Below are 24,808 nucleotides of genomic sequence, written 5' to 3' on the forward strand. Positions count from 1 at the left end.
CAGGGGCTGGCACAGAGACTTTCAATAAACATTTGTTGAATGGCAGGATAAACTCACTGTATTCTCACAACCACCCAAGAGGCAGACACTGTTATTCCCATTTTCTAGATGAAGAAAGTGAGGCTCAGAGTAGGGAAGTGAGTAGCCTGCTTCCCTGAGACTCAAACTGGAGTCTGGGTTTGCTCCTTGCACAGCACTAGAGGTAGGGGAAAATGAGCTTCGGAGCAAATCACTTCCCTTCTCTGAGCCTCACTTTCCTCATCTGTGAAATGGGAATGGCTATACTTACCTGTAGGAGATGATTAAGACCCCCTGTGTAAGGTGCACAGCACGGAGCTGGCAAAGAGCAAATGCCAGACAAATGTATGCCCCCCCTCATCCTACTCCACGTTGGGCTTACCAGATATTCTAAATTTCCACACAACCACACCTGGTATCCATGATGCCTGTAAGTCACCCCTCTTTCTGTACAACAGGAAGGAGGCATATTAGTTTGCTGGGGCTGCTGTAACAAAGTGCCGAAGCGGCTTAAAGGAACAGGAATTTATTGTCTCAGAGTTCTGGAGACTAGTAGCCTGAAATCAAGGTGTTGGCAGTGCCACGCGCTCTCTGAAGCCTCTAGGGGTGAATCCATTCTCCCCTCTTCTAGCTTCTGGTGATTGCTGGCAATCCTGGCGTTCCTCATCTGATAGACACATCACTCCTCTGCCTCCATCTTCACGCGGCGTTCTTTTCCATCTCTTCTCCACGTCTTCCCATGGCATTGTCCTCTCTGTGTCCGTCTCCTGTTTGTGATGACACCAGCCACACTGGATTTAGGGCCCACCCTACTCCACTGTGACCTAATCTTAACTAATTACATCAGCAAAGACTTTATTTCCAAAAAAGATCCAATGCTGAGGTTCCAGGAAGGGCGTGGATTGGGGGTGCGGGGAGACGCTATTCAAACCCAGTACGAGAGGTGTAATGGAACAGGTGTAGGATTTGGAGACCATCAGGACCGGATTCGAATTTCACCTCCTTCACTAGGAGGCGTTTGACTGTAGACTTCTCTGAGTCTTGTTGCTTACCCCTGTAGAGCGAGGACAACAACTCTGACCTCCCAGGGATGTTGAAAGGAAAAGATGAAATGAGCACTTGACAGCCATGGCGGCCAGAAGAAGACCCACATCTCACTGTGGCCTCACTGCCCTGGCCCGCCCCGTCCTGCCCATGTGACCTCTCCTTGGGATTGTCCTGACCTACCCTGTCATTTTCCTGATCCAGTGATCCTATCAGAACACTGAGCTTCAGTGTTCTGCTCCTGGCCCTGCTAAGTCACTTCTCTGTTCCTCAGAGCCTCTGTTTTCTGATCAAACAGGTGAGAGGCCTGGAGCAGATGATCTCAAAGGTTCCATCTGAAGCTGATGTTCACAGAGCCCTGATACCTCCTCACAAAATATTAAAGTAGTCTGGAATTCTATAGAGCCATGCCTGTTCAGAAAAGGAGTCCTAGGGAAGGGAGTGAGGTTTCTAGGAGAAAGTTGCCTCTTCCAGCTGCCCCCATCTTTCTAGGTCCCCTGCGGCCCACCAGACCATGGAGGCAGCAGACTTCCCCAAGCCAGTGAGACTCTGCCTGTGAGGAGCCCCCAGGGGGCCGCCCACGGCCCACTGGTTTTGCTGCTTCTCCCCTCGGCTGCAGCCACAGCCCCATTGCTGGATGACAGTTAGCTATGGAGAGAGGCAAGTGCCAGCCCCATCAAGGACTTCCTGTGTGACCCTGGACTGGTCCCTTACCTCAGTTTCCCCATCTGCAAAATGGGGATCATAACACCTACCTCCGGAGTGGGCAGGAGAATGAAAGGAGATGACGTGGAGAAGGAGCTACGTAACCTCTGGGGCATTGTAAGGATGTCTCTCTTTGGCCTTCAGGGTGGCCTTGCCCTCTGTCTCCTGGGCCCATGCAAACATCACCGCCTCCCCAGCCCGACTCTCGGCCTGAGGACCCACAGCATGAGGCATGCTGGGAAGAGAGGCTGTGGAATCCCAGTGAATTAGGATAATCAGAGCAACCAGCCCCCGGAGACGTCGGCTGATAGGAGGAGAGGGAGGAGGCCAACAGTGACAGAAGGCCTCCTGTGTGCCAGGCACCGGGCCATGTGCTCTCACGAATTTCATCCTGACAGCCACACTCTGGAGACATCGGCACTATTCCCACTTTGCAGATGGGGAAACTGAGAGCACCTGCTAAGGAAACTGAGGCAGCAGCTGCTGGGGAAACCTCACAGGGTGGTTGTGAAAATGATATAATTTTAATAATATTTAATAAATATCATCATCGGGGACCTCCCTGGTGGCGCAGTGGTAAAGAATCCTCCTGCCAATACAGGGGACACGGGTTCGAGCCCTGGTCTGGGAAGATCCCACATGCCGCGGAGCAACTAAGCCCTTGTGCCACAACTACTGAGCCTGAGCTCTAGAGCCCCCGAGCCACAAATACTGAGCCCGCGTGCCATAAAGACCGAAGCCTGTGTGCCTAGAGCCCACAACAAAGAGAAGCCACCGCAATGAGACGCCCGTGCACTGCAACGAACAGTAGCTCCCGCTTGCCGCAGCTAGAGAGAAAGCCCGCGTGCAGCAACGAAGACCCAACACAGCCAAAAATAAATAAATAAATAAAGTATAAAAATAAATAAGTAAATAAATATCATCATCATTATCAAGTGCTTACTTATCTTACTTATTTATCAAGTGTAGCCTTTATGCTAACTGATTCCATGGTTCTCCCTTGAGCTTTAATTAACCCTGAGAGGTTGGTATTATTTTAGAAGGGGCAGCAGAGGCTCAGAGAAGTAAAATAACTTCTCCCAGGTCACAAAGCCAAGAGCTAAGACAGAGTTTTCCAACCCCAAACCTGATGTTTTCACCACTGCAACTGCTTTCTCTCACCTTGTTGCTGCCTGCACAGGTGAGTAATGCCACGTAGTGGTGGCACAGACTGACCAAGCCAAGTGCAGTTGACAGGGTAGCAGGGATGGGATATGCCATCGTTTCCATCCATGTTTTGTGAAACATGCTCAGCCCACACCCTTAATTTCTACTTTTTAATCATTGCAATTTGATACTTAGACTAAGTGAGGAGAAGCCAAAAATGTGGTCCATGCAAATGGTACCACTTTCCTAAGCTCTCATCACCCAGGAGCCCAGAGATGGTCCCGGCAGGTGGCCCGGCCCTGCCCTGCCCAGCACCCTGGGACCTGGGTCCAGCCCCAGCCTTCCTTGCAGCTGCTTCTCTGCTGCTCCTCGGGGTGCTCTGCATGGCCCAAGCATGGCCTACACTACAATGACTGCAATTCTAGCTGCAGGCCCAGGCCAGCTGAATGTATCCACGTTCTGCAGCTGCCTTTCGGAGACCTCCTCACCCAGTAGAGGGACCTAATGCCATATACACTCACCCCAGGCCTGGCTGCCTTCTGTGTGCTTGTCCTTAGCCTTCATTTTATCTCCTGGACTCCTCTTCATGGCTCAGCATCAGGGAGGGAGACGCAAGAGGCAAGAGATATGGGAACATATGTATATGTATAACTGATTCACTTTGTTGTAAAGCAGAAACTAACACACCATTGTAAAGCAATTATACTCCAATAAATATGTTAAAAAAAAAAAAAGAGCACAGGAATTGAGCCCAACAGGCCCAGTTTAGCTTCCTGGCTCTAACTCAGGTGACCTCGGGCACTTCTTCTCCCTGAGCCTCAGTTCCTTATCCTTAGGCAGCTTTGGCAATACCTACTTCACAGGACTATTGTGAGACTGATGACAATAATGACCAAGATAATAACAATAATACTTATCAAGGGCCTAACATGTGCTAGCTCTATGCTAAGTGATTCCATGGCTCTCATGGATCCTTTATCAGCTGGAGAGATTGCTATTATTTTATTGTCATCCCCATTTCACAGATGAAGACGTAGTTAACAGAAGTTTCTGGCATGTATTAGGCACTTGACAAGTATTCGTTCTGTCTTACAGCTTTTGTTTTTTTCAACAGTCAAAATCATAAACTAAATCAGCTATGTTCAAGCCATGCTGGGATACACAGCCGTTGTTCCCACCTAGGACATCTATACGTGTCCACCTTGCTCTGTGACTCCAGCTTGGCAAACTGCATGCCTGGACTGCTTCATTGTTCTGAGATATCTCATTCTCAGACCCTCCGAGCTGACCCTGTGAAGAGGCTGCGCTGGGATCAGGAGACGTGGCCCCAGGGCCAGCCCTGCTGATGTTTCTCTGCACTCTTTTGTGCCTCAGTTGCTTTATGTCTCAGGGGAGGGTGGTTGGAAAGGAGTGGTAGATAGCAGGTGCTCCGAAACTGTTGGTTCACAGCCTATCCATCCAATTTAGTCATGTGAATCAGTCAGAGTTAAAGATCAATCCAAAATACTGACCAGCCCAATACACAAGGGAGCCATAAACACAGGGAACCAACCAAGGGTCAAGTGTGGAGAGAAGGGGGCATGGGCTCTACCTGTGGGGCTGGACGGGCCCTTTGTCCTCACAGTGCAGCAGGTGCAACCCACTTTGCCTGCTGGGAAGCATAGTTACCCCTTGTATTCTATTGGAGTAACTATCTTCAGTTTAGGTTTATGGTTCATCTGTTCTCCCATTTTAAAACGAAACCCTTACTCCTTTCCCTCAGTTAATCGTGCTATTGTTATCGTATGTGCCATTTTATAAAAACTGGAATCTCCCCCAAGTCCCTTTTTTAGAAGTGGACGTGGCATGAAGGATGGATGAGGGCGAGAAGCACAGGTGCAGGAAGTAAGTCACATGTAGGGTAAAGACGGAACCATGGCATCATCCCTCCCACCTGACAAACTCCCAGCCTTCTTCCTCTGAGAAGATTCCCAGACCCCTGTGGACATATCAGTCCTTCCTCCTCTGTTCCTGGTGCCTGTTTCTTGTTCTGCTAACGCTAGGCTGTACTTATCTGTTCCCACCTCTGTTTACTGGTCTGTGAGGTCCTCTAGCACTGGGTCTTATCCTACTCATGTCTCAGATACTGCACAGGACCTGAATGGGGGGAGGGGGTGGGGAAAGGGAATAAGAGAGGCTTCACAAAGGTGAAATGTTTGAGATGGGTCTCCTGATAATTCCTTGAGCACTTATTAGATGCCAAGTGAGCTTTCCAAGAATAAGAATGACATATCCAGGGCTTCCCTGGTGGCGCAGTGGTTGAGAGTCCACCTGCCGATGCAGGGGACACAGGTCCGAGCCCCGGTCAGGGAAGATCCCACATGCCGCAGAGCGGCTGGGCCCGTGAGCCATGGCCGCTGAACCTGTGCGTCCGGAGCCTGTGCTCCACAACGGGAGAGGCCACAACAGTGAGAGGCCCGCGTACTGCAAAGAAAAAAAAAAAAAAAAAAGAATGACATATCCAGAAAAACATGTACCTAAAGGGCCTCCTACAGAGACAGGCACATGATAGGCACTCAAGAAGTGACAGCCATGGTTACAGTAGGGAAACACTGGAAGCCACCTGGAGGAGATTACGTTATGCCACAACCACGCAGAGGAAAACTATGTAGCTTTTAAAAAGAATAAATAGACCTCCAGGTGCTAACACAGAAAGGTGGCCATAATGTGACATTAAGTGGAAAAAGTAGTAGTGCCTACAACATGCCAGGCACTGTGTGTAATATGATTCTGTTTCTATCAATTCTACACATGTACATTTTATTTGCATGTATGGATGTGCATATATAAAAAGTGCTATATATATATAAAAGATTCTCCCAAATTGTTAAGATTAGTTAGTTCCAATCAAGAGCCAATATTGGGGGTTGGGGAGAGCCTTCCGTTTTACTTTACATAGTCTTGCATTATTGAATAGTTTTATAACAAATTAAGAACAATGAAGGAAAAAAGAAGTAAATGTTATAATGAATGCCCCAGGAAGAGTCCAGCTGACAACCCCAGTGACTTGGCAAAGGGGTCCAGCAGCCTGGTCTCTTTGTATCCATCACCTCCATCACCTCTGCTGAGTGCAGAGGGTAGGTAGACACTGAGTCTGTTGGGGAGGCCCATAGGAAATGTTCCAGGAAACCAGGGAAACCAGAGTTAGGTAAATTGCCCTCCACTGAGGAGGGATGTGACTGGTGACCCCTCTGGAGACACAGGGGTCAGGTCAGATCCATGAGTATCAGCCCCAAGCTTAGGAGACTGATCCTGTGCTGGAGCTGAGCCCTGCTCTCTGTGTGGGCCTTGAGACAGAGTCATGAGGACAAGACCCCATGCTCTCAGATCAGGTAGGAGCCTTAGAAATCATTAAGCCCATTGCCCCCTTGTCCCATTATCTGGATGGGAACTTAGTCCCTGAGATGGTGTAAGGCATCTGGGTAGGGGCAGAGCTGGCCAGAATGCAGGCATCATGATTCTAAATGGGAGATTTTCCAGGCTCCCTCAGAGCCTCCCAGGTGGGAGGGGCATGGTGAGTAGAAAGAGTATGGATCTTGGAGACAGACAGACCTGGTTCTGGACCTTGATGCCCATCCTTGAGACCCTAGAGCCTCAGCCACCTCCTCAGGAAAATGGAGACAACACTGCCTATCTGAGGGTAATTGTGAGAATTGAAGACAAGTTTAGTAGGACTTAATATGTGGTGTTAGGAGTGAGTGGTATCTTTAAGAAGAGGTGGGAAAAAGAAAAAGAAGAGATGGGAATTTATGGATAAGGACAAGGGTAGCTGGAGATTTGGACTCTCGTCTTTAGGGTTCATGGCCTGATATACCTTAGAGAGTAAAATCTACACCCATTCCAGGCAAGAAAAGGTGGAAGAGGGTAGCAGTTAAGACCTCGGGTCTGGAGTAAGTCTCTGATGCAAATTCTAGTTCATTTCTAATCATGTGCCATCTCTAAGCCTCACATTCTTCATCATAAAAATGGGGATAATAGTAGTTCCTACCTTTCAGGCATATCATGAAGATTAAATGAAGTAATGCATGTATTAGTAAATTACCTAGTACAGTGTCTGGCACTATTTGGGGTTATAAGGCAGAGGCACTCAAGCCCTTTCTACCTGAGAGAAAAGGATCTAGAGTTCCTAATAGACATCAGGTTATGGCTGGAAGAAGAGACCATCAGAAACAGGAGGTGTGTGGCTTTGGCAACCACGATGTGGAGTGGTGCAGAGGGCAAAGGCCTAAGAGTCAGACAGAGTCGAGATGAATACTAGCATCACCATCTTAGCTGTGTAACTTCTAACAAGTTACTGCACTTCTCCAAGCTTCATTTTCCTTATCCCGCAAAATGGATTGCTGTGCCTGTTACTGCTTGACCAGAACATATTAGAGTAAAACTCCAGATTACTTTGCCCAAGGCTCCCTCCCTCCATCTGCTTCTTCCCCAGCTCCTCATTCCCGACCATCTCACAGTCTCCAGAACAGAGCACTGAGCTTGGAGTCTCAAAGACTTGCTTTCCAAACCCAGAACACCAGCTGTTACCTGTGGGACTTTGAGCAAACCACTGTGCTTGGCAGAATCTCAGTTTCCATGTCTGGGATGGGGAGATTCCTCCGTCCTCACAAGGTTACTGTGAGTAACAACTGAGGCAATAAATGTGAACATATGTGAACATGCCTCACCCAGTACTTTGAATAAATGTTCACTGTTCACTATGACTGAATCTATACAGTCTTTTTTTTTTTTGGCCACTTACATTTTACAAGTCATTTTAAGAACAACTTAATCTTACTCTCCATAGCCAAATGATCACCTTGAAACTGAACATGGAAAGAACATGTATGTTGTTCCAGGGCCTGGCTTAGATCTTGGCTCTAGCTTGTAGCCTTGGGCAAGGCCCTTCATCTCCCTGAGCCCTAGTTCTCTTAGCTATAAAGAGGCACTGAATTTATCTGAAGGAAACCAAAACACTATTTCAAAAAGATATCTGCACCCCCATGTTCATTGCAGTATTATTTACAATAGCCAAGACATGGAAGCAAGCTTAGTGTCCATAGAGTGAAGAATGGATAAAGAAAATGAGATGTGTGTGCGCGTGCACGTGTGCACGTGTGCGTGTGCGCGCACACATGCACACACACACACAGAGGAATATTATTCAGCCATAAAAAGGAGGAAATCCTGCCATTTGTGACAACATGAATGGAACTAGTGGGTATTATGCTAAGTGAAATAAGTCAGAGGAAAACAAATACTGTATGAACTCACTTATATGTAGAATCTAAGAAAAAACTAACTCATAGATATGGAGAAGAGATTGGTGGTTGCCAGAGGTGGGGAGTGGGGGGTGGGAAAAATGGATAAAGGTGGTCACAAGCTACAAACTTCCAGTTATAAGACATGTAAGGTACAGCATGATGACTATAGCTAACAATACTGTTGTCTATTTGAAAGTTACAAAGAGAGTAGATCTTAAAAGTTCTTATCACAGGGGCTTCCCTGGTGGTGCAGTGGTTGAGAGTCCACCTGCCGATGCAGGGGACACAGGTTCATGCCCTGGTCCGGGAAGATCCCACGTGCTGCAGAGCAGCTGGGCCTGTGAGCCATGGCCACTGAGCCTACGCGTCTGGAGCCTGTGCTCCACAACGGGAGAGGCCACAACAGTGAGAAGCCCGCATACCACCAAAAAAAAAAAAAAAAAAGTTTTCATCACAAGAAAAAAATAGTTATAACTAGTGTGGTGTGGTGTGGGTGGTAACTAAACTTACTGCAGGAATCACTTTGTGATGTATCCATATATCAAATCATTATGTTGCACACCTACAACTAATACAATATTATATGTCAATTATATACTATTTTTTTTTAGAAGAGGCAATAATAATACCTACTTCACAGGGTTGTTGTGAAGCTGATAATGACAATAATAATAATAACAACAACAACAGATGTAGGGGAGGGCTGGGACCTGGCCTCACAATCACCCACCAGCACCAGGGTAGGCCAGCTCTGGAGAGGTAGACCAGATATCCAGGCAGATGGAGGTGTTTCCATTGAGCAGACCATCACTTGCAAACACACCTAAAAACATTGCCACCTGTGGTTCAGCTGTTACTCCAGGTGAGAAGGGGAGCAGGCTTGGGGGCTGCAAGTATGAAACTGGGTTCCCAGGTAACTCTCTGCACAGCCTCTTAGCAGACAATAGCTGCCTCTTGAAGCAAGGTCTGGAGTTTGGCTGAGAGGGTCTGAGGATGAGATATCTCAGAACAAGGAAGCAGCCTGGGCATGAAGTTTGCAAAACCGGAGTCACAGAGCAAGCTGGACACAAGCAGATGTCCCAGATGGGAACAATGGCTGTGTACCTTGGCTTGGCTTGAGCATAGCTGATTTAGTTTATGAATTTAGACTGTTGGAAAAGAAACAAAAGCCATAAGACAGAACTAGTACCTGTCAAGTGCCTACTATGTGCCAGAAACGTCAGTTACTACATCTTCACCTGCGAAATGAGATGACAGTAAAATAATAGTAACTTTTCTGGGTTGATTAAGGATCAGTGAGAGCCATAGAATTACTTAGCATGGAGTTTGTATTCCATAAGCTCTTGATAAATAGAAGCCCCTATTATCATAAAGCATAGGGCAGCCGGGAGGTGGTTCACCGAGCCAGGGATCACAGAAGGGATGGGAACTTCAGAGGAAGTGATGGATTTGGTTTGGGGGCACTGAGTTGGAGGTGTCTGTGGGACAGCCAAAGAAGACATCTGGCAGGCATGGATGTAAAGCCTAAAGCTCTGGGATGAGGTGGGGACAGGAGATGCGAACTTGGGAGCCCTTGGCACCAAGATGGAGAAACCATGGGAGGGGGCTAAGACCCTGGGGTGATGTGAAGCAAGATGTGAAGACAGCAAAGGGCCAAAGGAGGATGCTGAAGGATGCCAGCATATTAGGGGGAGCAGAACAAGGGCAGACTGTAAGGACTCCAGGAACTGCTAAAGGAGTCTGGGAAGGAGCAGGCAAGGAGCTAAGAAATGGTGGACTCATGAAAGCCAAGAGAAGAGAGTAGTTAAAGAAGAAAGAAGTGGTAAATAGTGCGAATGTTGCAGACAGGTCAAGAAAGCAAAGCTTAAAAGAATGTGCTACAGTATATGTTTTCTCAGACCAGTGCAGGCCAAAAAGTGAGGCAGTTGCTGCTCCCAGTATATACCACCAGCCCCCAGGGAGGGCGAGGCCAACCTCTAAAGCTCACATAGGAAATCCTAGCGAACTTCCCTGGTGATCAGTGGTTAAGATCCTGCATTTCCAATGCAGGGGTGTGGGTTCAATCCCTGGTTGGGGAGCTAAGAGCCCATAGGCCTTGGGGCCAAAAAAACAAAACATAAAACAGAAGCAATATTGTAACAAATTCAATAAAGACTTTTTAAATGGTCCATATCAAAAAAAAAAAACTTTAAAACAATTTTTTTTAAAAGAAATCCTAGGCAGTCAAGGGGCCTCGAAGTGGAGCCCAAAGGCCCTCGAGAGGCAATGTAGAGGTGGGAGGTGCTGAATCGCTCTGCATGAGGCCTTGCCACGTCTCTAAACAGCTCTGAGGCCCCGTTTCTTCAAATATGAAAGGGGGTAATATGCAAACTTTATAGCAGGGTTGTAAGAATTGGATGACATCCTTTTATAAGATACCTGGTGCATAGTGAGCACTCAACAAAAGCTAGTGCTTTCACTCTAAACCAAGAAAAGTTAAATTCAGGTCAAGTATCCTCTTTGGGGGAACACAGGGAATACCTTAGAAAGATTCACACTGTCACACCTGTCTTACTTCCGAAGACTTGGTGATGGGGTACCCCAGGCATGACCGCCAAGCTCCCCTCCAGCCCCGTCATCTCGTGCTCTCCCCAGAGAGAGGTGGTCATCTGTGGATGATCTGTCCATTGAGAGGACAGTGGGGAGCCTGCCTGGCCAGGCTAAAAAGCCCAATGCCTGGGGAAAAGGGAAGAAAGCTGTGCAGAGTGTAACAGAGGCGCCCAGGCGAGGTCCAGTTTAGGAAAGTAAGTTAAGTTGTTCTTAAAATGACTTGTAAAGATTCGGTCACAATCAACATTTACACCAAGTACTGAGAGAGTCACGTTCACATATATTGTCTCAGTCATTACTCCCACCAGCTTGTGTGGAAGGGGGAATTCTCCCTACCCCTGACATGGAAACCGAGATTCTGTCAAATAAAGTGATTTGCTCAAAGTCCCACAGATGGCAGATGATGGCTCTGGGATTGGAAGGCAAGTCTGTGGTCAGGAAGGAGAAGCCAGTTGGATTTGAGAAGCTAGGAAGGAAGCAGATGAAGGGAGGGAGCCTTGGGCGATGCGATGTCTGGGTTTTACTCTAATAAATCCTGGTGGAGTGGGAATAAGCACAGGGAGGGGCAGGGACCTGACCACACAACCACCCACCTTGGTGGGACAGCTTTGCAGAGACAGACCAGACACCTGTGCAGATGGAGGTGTTTCCACCTAGCAGACCGCCACCTGCAAATATACCTCAAAACACTGCCATCACCTGTCCTTGGTCTGCTACTTAGGGAGGGAGTCATGACAAGGAAGGAGGCAGGTTTGGGGGCTGCCTGCCTGAGATGAGCCCCACTGGTATCCGTGGTGGCCAAGAAGCCAGGAGCAACCAGCCCACCACAGGCCCTCCGGAGGGGGTAAGGGGTCAGAGCTCTCTGAACTTAAGTGTCTTCACGAGGGAAACAGAGATAAGATAGCCTACCTCACAGGGCTATCCCGAGAAATATGTAAGAGAACACATAAAGGGCACCTGGAGAGTTCCTGACATAGAGCCTGTGATTCTCTTTCACTTCATACTTGTCAGATGAGGAAACTGAGGCTCAGAGAGGGGCAGTGACTTGTCCACGGTCACATATCTAGTGAGCTGGTGATGGAACCAAGCCTAGGAGCCAGATCTCCTAATAGCCAGAGGCCCTAACCCTCAAGCAGTAGATTATTCTTTCCTCCTGGGTGGGGAACACCCAACCCGTTCAGACCACATTAACAGAGGTAGAGTCTAGACCTGCCTCACACCTGTGTCCAACACCATAGCCACTAGTCACAGGTGGTTACTGAGTACTTGAAACGTGGCTATTCCCAAAGAGGATGTGCTCTAAGTGTGAAAACACACCAGATTTTGAAGATTTTGTATGGAAAAAAAAGTTTAAGTTATCTCATTTATGATTTTTATGTTGAAGGATTTATGTTGAAATAATATTTTGGACATATTGGGTTAAATAAAATATAGTTTTAAGTTCATGTTACCTATCTCCCCTTCTTTTTTTTTTTTTTGCCACACAGCTTGCCAGATCTTCGTTCCCCAACCAGGGACTGAACCCGGGCCTCCAGCAGTGAAAGTGCGGAGTCTTAACCACTGGACCACCAGGGAATTCCCACCCGTTACTTTTTTTAAGATGGCTACTAGAAAATTTAAGATTGCCCAGGTGACTCACCTTATATTGCTGTCAGACTGCGCAGGTCTCAAATGTAGGAGGAGATGGGGCTGCCCCTCTCTGTGCAGAGGAGGCCTGAGTTGAATACCGCTCATCTCAAGAGGCACGTAGGCAGGGAGGAGGGTATCCAGAGAGAGCGGGGGAAGCAGGATGAGGCCACAGCTTTGCACAATGCCAGGGGCACCGCTGACATCATGGTCCAGTGGGGCTGTATTCAGTGACCCCACAACTATGTCATGGAAAGGACAGTTGAAGGACCTGGACTGGTTCCAGATGGAGAGAAGACTTGGAGAGGGGACGTGATCCCTGTCTCCAAATAGCAAAGGACAGTCACAGGGCCAAGGGAGCAGATGTGTTCCACGTGGCCTGAAAGAGGAGAGCTGAGGTCTCAGGGGGAGCTCCAGGGAAGCAAACTTCTGCTCCAGGACAGGCCAGGACCATCCCCAGCAGGGCTGGGTGCCCTCGTCTGGGGGGTGTGGAGGGTGAAGGGAGACTGGTGGGTTTTTCTTAGGCGGGGTTAGCATGGAAGGAAGAAATGTTCAATGACCTGCAATGAAATGTCCTCACACCTGGAGGCTCTGGAGCACCTCTGGGTGGGTGGCTGCCCCAGGCAGGTCAGGACAGAGAGGTTCCTGGGGTTCCAGCCTAATAATAATAACTCTACAATAATGGCTTACTGAGCATCTACTAGCTACCAGGGGACTGTACACATATTATTACTATTCCTCTCACCCACCGTGATGAGGCAGTTACTACTTCCCCTACTAGGTAGGTAGGGAAACTGAGGCTGAGATAGGAGGAGTGGACAGGAGCCTTGTCCAAGGTTACACATCTCCTGGGCGAGCTGGGATTTGAACCCAGTCTGGCCGATAGCAGTACCCCCAGGCATGGGGCAGCCTCCTTGGGGAGCCAGAGGGGCAAAGGCCAGCTGAGCCGGGGGACTGGCTCCTGGTTCACGGGAAGCCAGGGCCCCACTGGGCTCTCCAATTAGTGAGAGCAGAGAAATCAGAGGCAGCAACAAGCTCTGCTAATGAGCTGCCACATTAAACAATGAGTCACACTCCCATACGGTGCCGCTCCAGCCCTAACCCGGAACAAACAAGCTGTGAGAAACAGTTTACAAAACAGCGAGGTGTGACTGTCTCCCTGCTGCCACCCGCTGCTGCCACCACCACCAGCACTGCAGCCACCACCCAGCCCACCGCCCACAGGCAGACACAGGCGCAGAAGAGAGCCTGGGAGGGGCTCCCAGCCAGCCCTGATTTCTGAGATCATGGGAGTCCCCATCTCCAAATGGCCCAGGACACTCCCTAAGTTGCAGTTTCCACTGCCATTCTTGCCATCTCCTGAAATGCTGGGGGCTCTGTCATTGGACCACTCTGTGACCTAGGGCAGGTGACTTAATCTCTCTGGGTCTCAGTTCCTTTATCTGTATTATGGGGATAATAATAACATCTAGCTCATATTCCAATTGTGGTGTTTCAATGTGATCATCACATGAACTGCCTGGCACCCAGTAGGTATGCAGTAAACACTGGGTCCTTCCTTCCCCCTTCCCCATGTAGGGAATCCAGCCCAGAGCCAGTCTCATAGAAGGCTCCCAATAATAGTGACTGCTTTCCTTGTCCTGTCCCATATTATATTTCTTTCTGTCCCTGGCCTACCCCCTCCTAAACTGTGGGATCCTGTGTGCGGGAACTGTCCTACTCATTTCCACAGCCCCAGGCCCAGCACAGGTGAAGTTGAAGAGCAACAGGCTTTGGGGACAGATCATGGCTCTGGCAGTTAATAGCTGTGAGATCCTGGGCAGCTATGGTAAGAATTATTTCTTGAACCTTACCCTGTGCCAGACAATATGCCAAGTGCTGCATGTGCATTATCTCATTTCATCCAATGAAGGGTATTATCCCATTTCACAGATGAGGAACTTCATGCTCAGAGCAGTTAAGTAGCAAGGGGTGGTGGCTTTGCAGTGCATCGACTCAGCTCAGCTGGACTACATTTCCCAGAATTCCCTTTCCTCTAAGGTCCTGTTTAGAATCTAGTGGTTCTGCTTCTCTAATTGAACCCTGACTGATACACATGGCAAAGGTTCCACAGTTTGTTACTGATGGAGCTGGAGTTCAAAATGTTTGCCTGTCACTCAGCTCTAGATTTTCAACTATTCTACTGGATAATAATAGCTAACACTTACATAGTAACTATGTCAGTTTTATCTCATTTAATTCTCATAACAACCCTATAAGGTAGTTTGTATTATTACCATTCCATTCTTACAGGTGAGGAAACTGAGGCACAGAGAGTTTAAATAATTTGTCCAAGATCACACATTAATAAATGGGGAATCTGAGAGTCAAACCCAGAAGTCTGGCTACACGACCCATCTTTTTATCTGTTACATTATTCTACCTCTCAACTCTAACATAACTCATTCTCTATGCCCCAATTCTCCTCAATCTATAAAATGGGGATAATCATACCTAACATATAAGATTATAGTGATAATTAAATGTGAAGATGTAGTTATAGGGCTTCTGGGAAGATGAAACAACAGGAGGTAGACTTACCCTCTGTCCCGAGCAACTGAAAAGCTAGATAAAGTAAAGGAAACAAAAATTTTCAGACACAACATCAGGCAGCACAAAATAGCAATCCCTGAGAGAGGAGAAACTAATGAGGTGAGCCCTACGATTGCCAGCTTCTGCCTGGGGAAAGTTTCCAGGCTGAAGCACAGGGAACAAGGTCCCAGCTGTCTCCTTGCTTTGAGGAGGTAGAACAAGGAGTCTGGTGAGGCCAAAGCAACTAGAGTTCACAGGGCAGAGAACTGCAGAGGAGAGAACTTCTCAGAGAGAGAGAGCTTCAATGATCTGTAAAGAGTTCCCATCAAGCCTTCAAGTGAATATTTAATAGCACTTGTATGTGAGGAAACTACACAAGTTTGAGGAAAGAACACCTCAAAGAAGCAGAGGAAACAATTTCCAAAGTACACAGAAAACCTGGAATGCTTTGTATCCCTACCAAGCAGAGTGAAAAACCTCATAAATCATGGGGCATCAGGTTGATTCCTTAGAAGGTATTGCTTCAGTAGTGGAAAAAAGGTAATCATCCTTCCTGCTAATGTTGAAAAGAAAGTCTCAGCAGAATCAAACTCTTTTCAAGTAATTTGACTGCATCCTAGAACAAAGCTCAAAAATATTTAATACACAATACTAAAATGGCCAGCACACAACAAGGTAAAATTCACATCTGGCAACCAACCAAAAATTACCATGCATACAAAAAAGCAGGAAAATACAACATATAATGAGGAAAAAGTTAATCAACAGAAACAGACCCCAAAATAACAGATTGGAATTAGTATACAAGGACATTATATACAATCTAACAATATAACTATATTCCATATGCTCAAGAAGCTAAAGTAAAGATTGATCGTGTTAAGTAGAGACTGGGGGAAATGGCCCAAATCAAACTTCTAGAGATGAAAAAATACAATATCTGAGATGAAAAATACACTGGATGGGATTAACAGCAGATTTGATAACACAGAAAAAGGATTAATAAATTTGAAGACATGGCAATAGAAAGTATCCAAAATGAAATAGAGAAAAAAAATTAATGGACAGATTATTAATGAGCTGTGGGACAACTCCAAGAGGAGTTACACTATGTGTAATTGGAGTCCCCAAAGGATGAGGGGAGCCAGAGAATATTTGAAGAAATAATTTAAAATTTCCAAATTTGATAAAAACTATAAACCATGGATTAAAAATCTCAGTGAAAATCAAGCACAAGAAACATGAATAAAACTTTACCAAGGAAAGTTTATGGTTGTAACTTTACAGTAATAAATTTGCTTAAAACCAGTGATAAGAGAAAATCTGAAAAGCAGCCAAAGAAAAAGAAACACGTTACATACAAAGGAATAAAGATAAGAATGACAGCAGACTTCTCATTGGAAAGAATTCAAGTCAGAAGACAGTGATACAACTGTCTTTAAAGTACAGAATGTAAAAAACAAAATCAAACCAAACCCATTAATCTAGAATTCTATACACAGTGAAAATATATTTAAAAACAAAGGTAAAATAAAGACTTTTTCCAAAATGAAAAAAACTGAAATAATTAATCACTAGCAGACCTGCACTATAAGAAATATTATAGGAAGCCCTGAGACAAAAGGAAATATGATACTAGAGTGAAATCTGGATCTTTTTTTCTTTCTTCTTTATTTTATTACACTTTATTTAATTTGATATTTTAATAGATATTACATTTACATAAAGAAGCAAAACAATATAAAAGTTATATACTGAGAATATGGTTCCCACCCTCTTCTTTCCTCCTTTTTAAAACACTTTATTAGATTTAAAATTTTACCCTTCCAAGGTTTCTTTATGCAAATATGAATATTTTTGTTCCTCTTCATTTCTGCCACAGAGGTAACATCCCAGATATACTGTTCCATTTAAGGTCATGGTTTTAAATACACATTGTTCAGTCTTTACTTTGAAGAATTTCAAAATAATGGGAAATACAAAAGAATAAAGACCTCTGGAAATTGTAACTTGGTGGGAAAATACTTTTTTCTTATTTAAAATAATCTTTAAAAGATAATTTATTGGTTAAAACAAAAAAAGTATTTTAGGTTTATAACATATAATGTAAAATGTGTGACAAAAATAGCATAAAGGCTGGGGGGCGGAAATGGAGGCATAGTGTTGTAAAGTTCTTATTACAAACATGAAGTGGTATAATACTACTTGAAGGTAGACTGGGATAAGTTAAAAATGTATACTATAAACCTTAAAGTAACTACTTTAAAAATACATCTAATTAAGCCAATAAGGGAGATAAAATGAAAATTTTTAAAAAAATACCCAATCAGAAAAAGAGGGGAAAGGAATCAAAGAACACATGGGACAAATAGAAAACAAATAGCAAGAAGATAGATTTAAACTCAATCATATCAAGAATGACACTAAATATAAATGGTCTAAAAACCACAATTAAGAGGCCAAGATTGTCAGATTGTTTATTCAAAGCAAGATTCAACTACATATTGCCTGCAGAAGCCCATTTGTAAATTTAAATAAAATATAAATTTAAATTCTATCAAAAACTGATAGAATTGCAAGGATAAATAGGAAAATACACAATTATATTTGGAAATATTTCAATATCCCTTTCTCAATAATCAATAGAACAAGCAGGCAGAAAATCAGCAAGGATATAGTAGACTAGAACAACCAATTTAGCCTAACTGACATTTGTAAAACACTTCACCCAACAACAGTAGAGTACACGTTTTTAAAGTGCACAAAAAACATTTACCAAGATAGGACACATTCTGACTATAATATAAGTTTCAATAAATTTACTGTTAGTCAAAGTATGTCTTCTGACCACAGTGGAATTAAATTAAAGATCAATAAACAAAAAGACATCTGGAAACACCCCCCAAATATTTAGAAACTCAGTAAGATTTTCTAAATAACCCATGGGTCAAAGAAGAAATTAGAAGGGACATTAATATCTCGAACTAAATGAAAATGAAAATACAACATATCAGAATTTGTGGCATGACACTAAAACAGTAGTTAGAGGGAAATTTATAGGACTGAGTACCTATAATTAGAAAAAGAGAAAGATTTCAAATCAGTGTCATCAGCTTCTAACTTAAGAACTAGAAAAAGAAGAGTAAATTAACCCCAAATCAGCAGAAGTAAAGAAATAACAAGAACAGAGCATAAATCAATGAAATAGAAAACAGAAAAATAATAGGGAAAATCTATACAATCAAAAGCTGGTGCTGTTGTTGTTGCTGTTAGAAGATCATTTTTCCAAATGACTGTTGGAAAATTTCCAAATGAATAGGATTCAACAGAGCACAAACTTTGGAGTCTGACAGTCCAGATTTCAGTTACAGCTTGGATCTTATTAATTATGTGATCTGGGATTGTCCATGTCACATTTTCCTCATGGATAAAATAGAGATAATAGTACCTGTCTTGCACTTTCATATCCAAATACACCTTGTTTTATTGTGCTTTGCTTTATTTCATTTTTTTTACAAGTTGAGATTTGTGGCAATGCTGTATCGAGTGAGTCTACAGGCACCATTTTTCCAACAGCATTTGCTCATTTCATGTTTCTGTGTCATATTTTGGTAATTCTCACAATACTTCAAAGCCTCCACCAACAAAAACTGTTATGACTTGATGAAGGCTCAGATAATGGTTAGCATTTTTAGCAATAAAGTATTTTTTAATTAAGGCATGTATATTGTTATTTTAGACATAATGTTATTGCACACTTCATAGACTACAGTATAGTGTAAACATAACTTTTATATGCACTGGGAAACCAAAAGTATTCATGTGACTTGCTTTATTTCAATATTCAATTTATTGTGGTTATCTGTAACCAAACCTGCCATATCTCCAAGGTATGCCTGTATTGCTAGTGGTGGTGAAAATGTAATACAGTTGGCTCTTTGTATCCACGGGTTCCAATCCACAGATTAAACTAACTGCAGAGCATGTCTCATGTTTACAGTCTGTGGTTGGTTAAACGCATGGATGCAGAACCTATGAGTAAGGAGGGTGAACTATAGGACTTGAGAATCCTCGGATTTTGGTATCTGAGGTGGGTCCTGGGGTCAATCCCTCGCCTATACCAAGGGACAACTGCAATCCCATAGAGCCAAATTTGTCAATATTTATCAAAAATTTAAATGCATTTACCCTTTTGCCCAACAGTCCCAGTTCTAGGACTCTTTTTTTTTTTTTTTTTTTTTTTTTTTTTGTGGTACGCGGGCCTCTCACTGTTGTGGCCTCTCCTGTTGCGGAGCACAGGCTCCGGATGCACAGGCTCAGCGGCCATGGCTCACGGGCCCAGCCACTCTGCGGCATGTGGGATCTTCCCAGACCGGGGCACGAACCCGTGTCCCCTGCATCGGCAGGCGGATTCTCAGCCACTGCGCCACCAGGGAAGCCCTGGGACTCTATTTTTTCAATATGTCTTTTGAGATATAATTCTCCTAGCACACAATTCACCCATTTAACATGTAAAATTCAATGACTTTTAGTTTATTCACAGAGTTGTACAACCATCACCACAATCTATTTTGAAAATTTTCCATCCCCCTCAAAAGGAAACTCCATACCTATTAGCAGTCACTCCCATTTCCTACCAATTCCCTCAGCCCTAGACAACCACTAATTAAATTCTCTCTATATAGGTTCGCCTGTTCTGAACATTTTATATAAATGGAATCATACATTAGATAAGCATCTGTGACTGGCTTCTTTCACTTACCATAATGCTTTCAGTTTTCATCTATGTTATAACATGTATCGGTACTCTATTACTGTTTATTGCTGAATAATATTCCATTGTATGGATATATTACATATTTATCCATTATCAGTTGATGGACATTTGGATTGTTTCTAATTTAGGGCTATTAAAACAACACTGCTATGAACATTCACATAACAAGTTTTTGTGTAGACATATGTTTTCATTTCTCTTTAGTATATGTGTAGCAGTAGAATTTCTGGGTCAAATGATAATTCCATTTCTAGCATTTTGAAGAGCTTCCAAACTGTTTTCCAAAGTGGCTGCACCATTTTACATTCCCACCAGCAATATATGAGAACCCCAATTTCTCCACATTCTCACCAACTGTTAGGGATCGAATGTTTGTGTCCCACCCCCCTAAATTCATATGTTGAAGCCCTAACCCCCAGTATGGTTATATTTGGAGATAGGACCTGTGAGGAGGCAAAAGGTTAAATGAGGTCATAAGGGTGGGGCACTAACTCTATAGGACTGGTACTCTTATAAGAAGAAGAAGAGACACCAGATCATCCTCTGTGTGTGTGTCTCTGCACATGCACAAAGAGTCCATGTGAGTACACATCAAGATGGAAGCCATCTACAAGCCAGGAAGAGAGGTCTCACCAGAAACCAAATGGCCTGACACCTTGATCTTGGACTTCACAGGCTCTAGAACCCTGAAAAATAATTTCTATTGTTAAACCAACCAGTCTGCAGTATTTTGTTATAATAGCCTGAGCAGACTAAAACACCAACACTTGTTATTGTCTGTCTTTTTTATTATACTATCCTAGTGAATGTGAAGTGGTATCTCATTGTGGTTTTGACAGCAAGTGATGGTAAACATCTTTTCAGGTGCTTATCAGCCATTTATATATCTTCTTTAGAGAAATGTCTGTTCAAATACATTGCCCATTTTTTCAATTTCGTTATCATTTTATTGTTAAACCTACAAATACTCTTATACTCATATAAAATGATGTATATGAAGTCTGTTTGTTGCAACAAATTGGAAATAACCTGGGTGTCCATCATTGGGAACTGTGTAGTTCATCCACACTTTGGAATATTATGCAGCTGTAGAAAAGAAAGAGAAGGTCACAGAGTAATTTATGAAAAGTACCCTAGGATATATTGTTAAATGAAAATAAACAAGATGTAGAAATAAACAAGATGTAAAAATAAAAAATATATATTAAAATATGTATAGTATTCTTCTTTTTTTAAAGAAAGAGGGAGAAATAAGAATATATATATGTATATTATTAGCTTATATTGCAATAAAGAACCATTGGAAGGATCCACGAGGAATTTTTTTAAGTGATTACTAATGTGGTAGAAGGTGTGTAATGAGGTTGACAGGAACAGGGATAAAACTGAGACGTATTGTATAGTTTTATGTAGTATTTTGATTTTTGAAGCATTTAAATGTGTTACTTATCCCAAACACTCAAGATTGAAATATGAAGAGTTTAAAATTTCAGTAAAGTATAGCAGGTGTTTCCCCGAGATGTAGGCCTCATTCTGTTCCCTACAGAGGGACATCCGTCATAAATGGGAGGAGGGTGGGGTATGGCCACACAAGGTTCCTGGCTTACATCATTCTGGATCCCAGAAGAAAGAGAAGCATTTTCTCACTCAGCATTTTTAGATAAAAATCTCAAGGAAGGACCCTGTTTGGTTCTGCTTGAGTCACATGCTCATCTCTGTGGCAAGAAGCAGGAACTGCAGTTTGATGCCCCATCAGTACCACAAGGAGTGGAGGTACAGTGGGAATGTCATTTCTTCAAAGTAAGAAATATTCTATTAACAGAGGGGGCAAGGGACACTGTACAGATCAAAGCAGCAGGCTTCTACCTGAGCAGGAGAGACAGGCAATATAAAAAGACAATTCTTAGAATGTGGTGCATGCCATGACACAGGTGGGCACAGTGTGCTGTGAGAACCCAGAGGAGGCAGCAGTCTAGCCAGGAAAGCTTCTCGGAGGCGGTGATGCTCTGGATGAGTTTTAGATGATGAGCAGGACGTCCTCAGGGAAGAAGAAAGAATGTGGACAGTGTTCCAGGCAGAGGGAAAGGCAACATGAACAAAGACCAAAGAAGGAAGATGGTATTATGGGCTGAATTGTGTGCCCCCCAAATTTATATGTTGAAGCCCTAAACCTCAGTACATCAGAATGTGGTTATATTTGGAGATAGGGCTTTAGAAAAGGTAATTAAGTTAAAATGAGGCCATTAGGATGGGCCCTAATCCAATCTGACTGGTTTCTTTAAAAGAAGAGGAAATTTGGACATACAAAGAGACACCAGGGATGGGTGCACAAACAGAGGAAAGACCATGTGAGGACGGCAGCTGTCTGCAAGCCAAGGAAAGAGGTCTCAGGAGAAACCAAATTTGCTAACACCTATTGCTTATCTTGGACATCTAGCCTCTGGAACTGTGAGAAAATTAATTTCCAATGTTAAGCCCCCAAGCCTGCAATCTTTGTTATTTATCAGCATGAACTGATCAATGCAGGCAGCATGATGCATTTAAGAATTTCTGGCTGCTCTGCCTTCCTGGGCCACAAGGTGTGAGGCAGGAGTGACAGGTTCTTCTGCAGGACAGTTACAAGCACAGCTCTGATCTGTGAAGCATGTAGATTAGTGGATATAAAAAGAGCTTATGTTTCCTGAGTGTCTATTCTGCCAGACATTGTGCTCAGTTCTTTACATGCATTCACTGGTTGAATTCTCACTACAGTCCTCTAAGTGCTGCTATCACCCCTTGGTACAGTAAAGAAACTCAGGCACAGAGAGGTTAAGTGACTTGCCCAAGATCACACAGCCAACAAATGATGAAGCTGGGATTAGAACCCAGGTCGATCTGATTCCAGCCCTAAGGAGGAAGGATACTTAGAATTTGGTGCCTGCCTGAAGTGGCAGGTGGTAGAGGAGGATGCGGACAATGATGGGTTTTGAACCCAAGTGTCCAGTGGATGGTAGTGCCACAGGCTTCTGAGACCCGGGAGAGGGTGGGCTTGAGACTTGGGAAGTAGTGTAACATGAATAAGTCAGTACATGAGACTTGAAGCCAAAAACCTGGGTTCAAATCCCAGTGCTGCTTCTACATGTGGCCTTGGCCTTTCTGAACCTCAATTTCCTCATGTGGGAATAATAGTGATATCTATCTCAAAATACTCTATAAATGATATCTAACATTCGTGTTTTCTGAAAATTCTCAATAATCATAGCTACTGTTGCCATTACAACCACAGGGAGCATGTGGGAAGTGCTGTGCTCTCTTGGGCAGTGCATCTGACCTCCAGACATACTGGCTGCTTCCTGGAGCTTGCCCCCCGCCACCCCACTGTGGCAACCCTTCTGTGCTTCGGGGCCCAGGCCTGCTTCCTCCTGGAAGCCCTCCTCACTGCTGCTGCTCAGGGTCCTCTGACACTTCAATAACTTGTTTCCAAGTAACTGTTGTACCCTGGTTCGCTGCTGAAGCAGGGGATAGGAAGGACTCCATCAATGTCCATGGTCTCTCTCCCTCCCTCCGTCCCTTCCTTCTCTCCTTCTTTGTCACTCTTCCTCTAGAAATTCGAGGCATCCTTGCCATCAGGCCCTGTAAGGTGATCACTTGGGTGACAGGAAACCCCAGTCTCACTTCTAAACACCTTTGCTTTCCTAAAACCCAGTCACAAATTGGAGTGATGTAAAGCAAAGAGTGTCAGAGGTGGGCCTCTGAGACTTGGGTGGAGCACAGAAGCCCCACTCCCTCACAGGTAATGGCCCGGTTAGCTGTCTCAGCCTTAGCTCGGCCCCCTTCAGACACTGCATCCTTCATTCCTGGGGCCTGGCTTCTGACCCATAGGGGCTCTCATTTCCTCCATGTGAGCTTTACAGAGTAAGGATCAGGCTGATCCAAAGCAGATCTCCTAGGTCTGCCTTGCTCTCTGCTAAGGAATAGGGGCTGATCAAGCACCTATGGAATACTGGGCCCTGTACTAAGCACAGCCAAGAAAAAAAGAAAAGAATCAGAGAAACAGCTCATCCCTGGGGGCTGAGGGCAGGGCAGGGAAGTGGGCTGGGAACCAGGGGAATAGCTCCCAACTCCCACATCCCCTACTTCCAACAGTCTCCATGGGGTGAGAGGCCCAGCGGGCCTTCTGTCGGGGTGGGTGGGGGTGAGGGAATACTCTTCCAGGGCTTCCAGGCAGCAGCCTCCCAAACACCCACCCTTCTGCGCCCCTCCTCCCTCACCCTCTCCCACGCTGTCACACTTTTTTAAAAAATGTAAATTTATTTATTTATTTTTGGCTGTATTGGGTCTTTGCTGATGCACGCAGGCTTTCTCTAGTTGCAGCAAACAGGGGCTATTCTTCCTTGCAGTGTGCGGGCTTCTCATTGCAGTGGCTTCTCTTGTTGCAGAGCACGGGCTCTAGGCGTGTGGGCTTCAGTAGTTATGGCACACAGGCTCAGTAGTTGTGACACATGGGCTCAGTAGTTGTGGCGTGCAGGCTCAATAGTTGTGGCACTCAGGCTTAGTTGCTCTGCGGCATGTGGGATCTTCCTGGACCAGGGATCAAGCCCATGTCCCCTGCATTGGCAAGCAGATTCTTAACTACTGCGCCACCAGGGAAGTCCCTGTCACACTTATTAAATGAGATAATCTGAGCAAAGCACTTAGCATCCTGCCTGGCTAACAGGGAGCCCTTGATAAATGCCTGTAGTCACACCCCATCCCCCACTAACTGTCACACTTTCAGGCGCTTGGACTCCTGCATGCCATTCGCTTTCCGATATATCTCTCATCCTTCAGCTACACACACACACACACACACACACACACACTCATGTCACACATATACACACCCTCCCACCCCACCCCATTTTCTCTCTGTCCTGAACTTCCCCCTGCAGGCTGCAGTGCGTGGGCCGAGAGGCCAAGTGGCCAGCACAGGGCGGTGGGAACAAGCTCGCTCCCGTGGCCAGCCCCATCTCAGAGACCTGAGTGTGGAGAAGCCTGGAGAAGGGACCGGAGGCTGGCAGGAAGGGTGGGA

The 24,808-nt window shown here is 44.8% G+C and overlaps 1 long non-coding RNA gene across 2 annotated transcripts in view; it reads right to left on the reverse strand.

Annotated features, from left to right (window-relative positions):
• Nucleotides 1-528: 528 nt before the first annotated feature.
• Nucleotides 529-24,808, reverse strand: part of LOC136792486 (uncharacterized) — a 111,972-nt gene continuing 87,692 nt past the window's right edge. Inside the window, exons 1-2 of one of the 2 annotated variants that reach the window (XR_010836347.1) lie at nt 12,424-12,831; nt 529-785 (exon numbers count right to left, since the gene is read on the reverse strand). This is a non-coding gene — a long non-coding RNA (uncharacterized lncRNA). Of the gene's footprint in view, nt 786-12,423; nt 12,832-24,808 lie in introns of those variants that run through there. The other variant, XR_010836338.1, reaches the window with a different exon arrangement.

This window comes from Kogia breviceps, chromosome 1 (genome assembly GCF_026419965.1).
Source record: "Kogia breviceps isolate mKogBre1 chromosome 1, mKogBre1 haplotype 1, whole genome shotgun sequence".
In the NCBI taxonomy this organism is placed as follows: Eukaryota; Metazoa; Chordata; class Mammalia; order Artiodactyla; family Physeteridae; genus Kogia; species Kogia breviceps.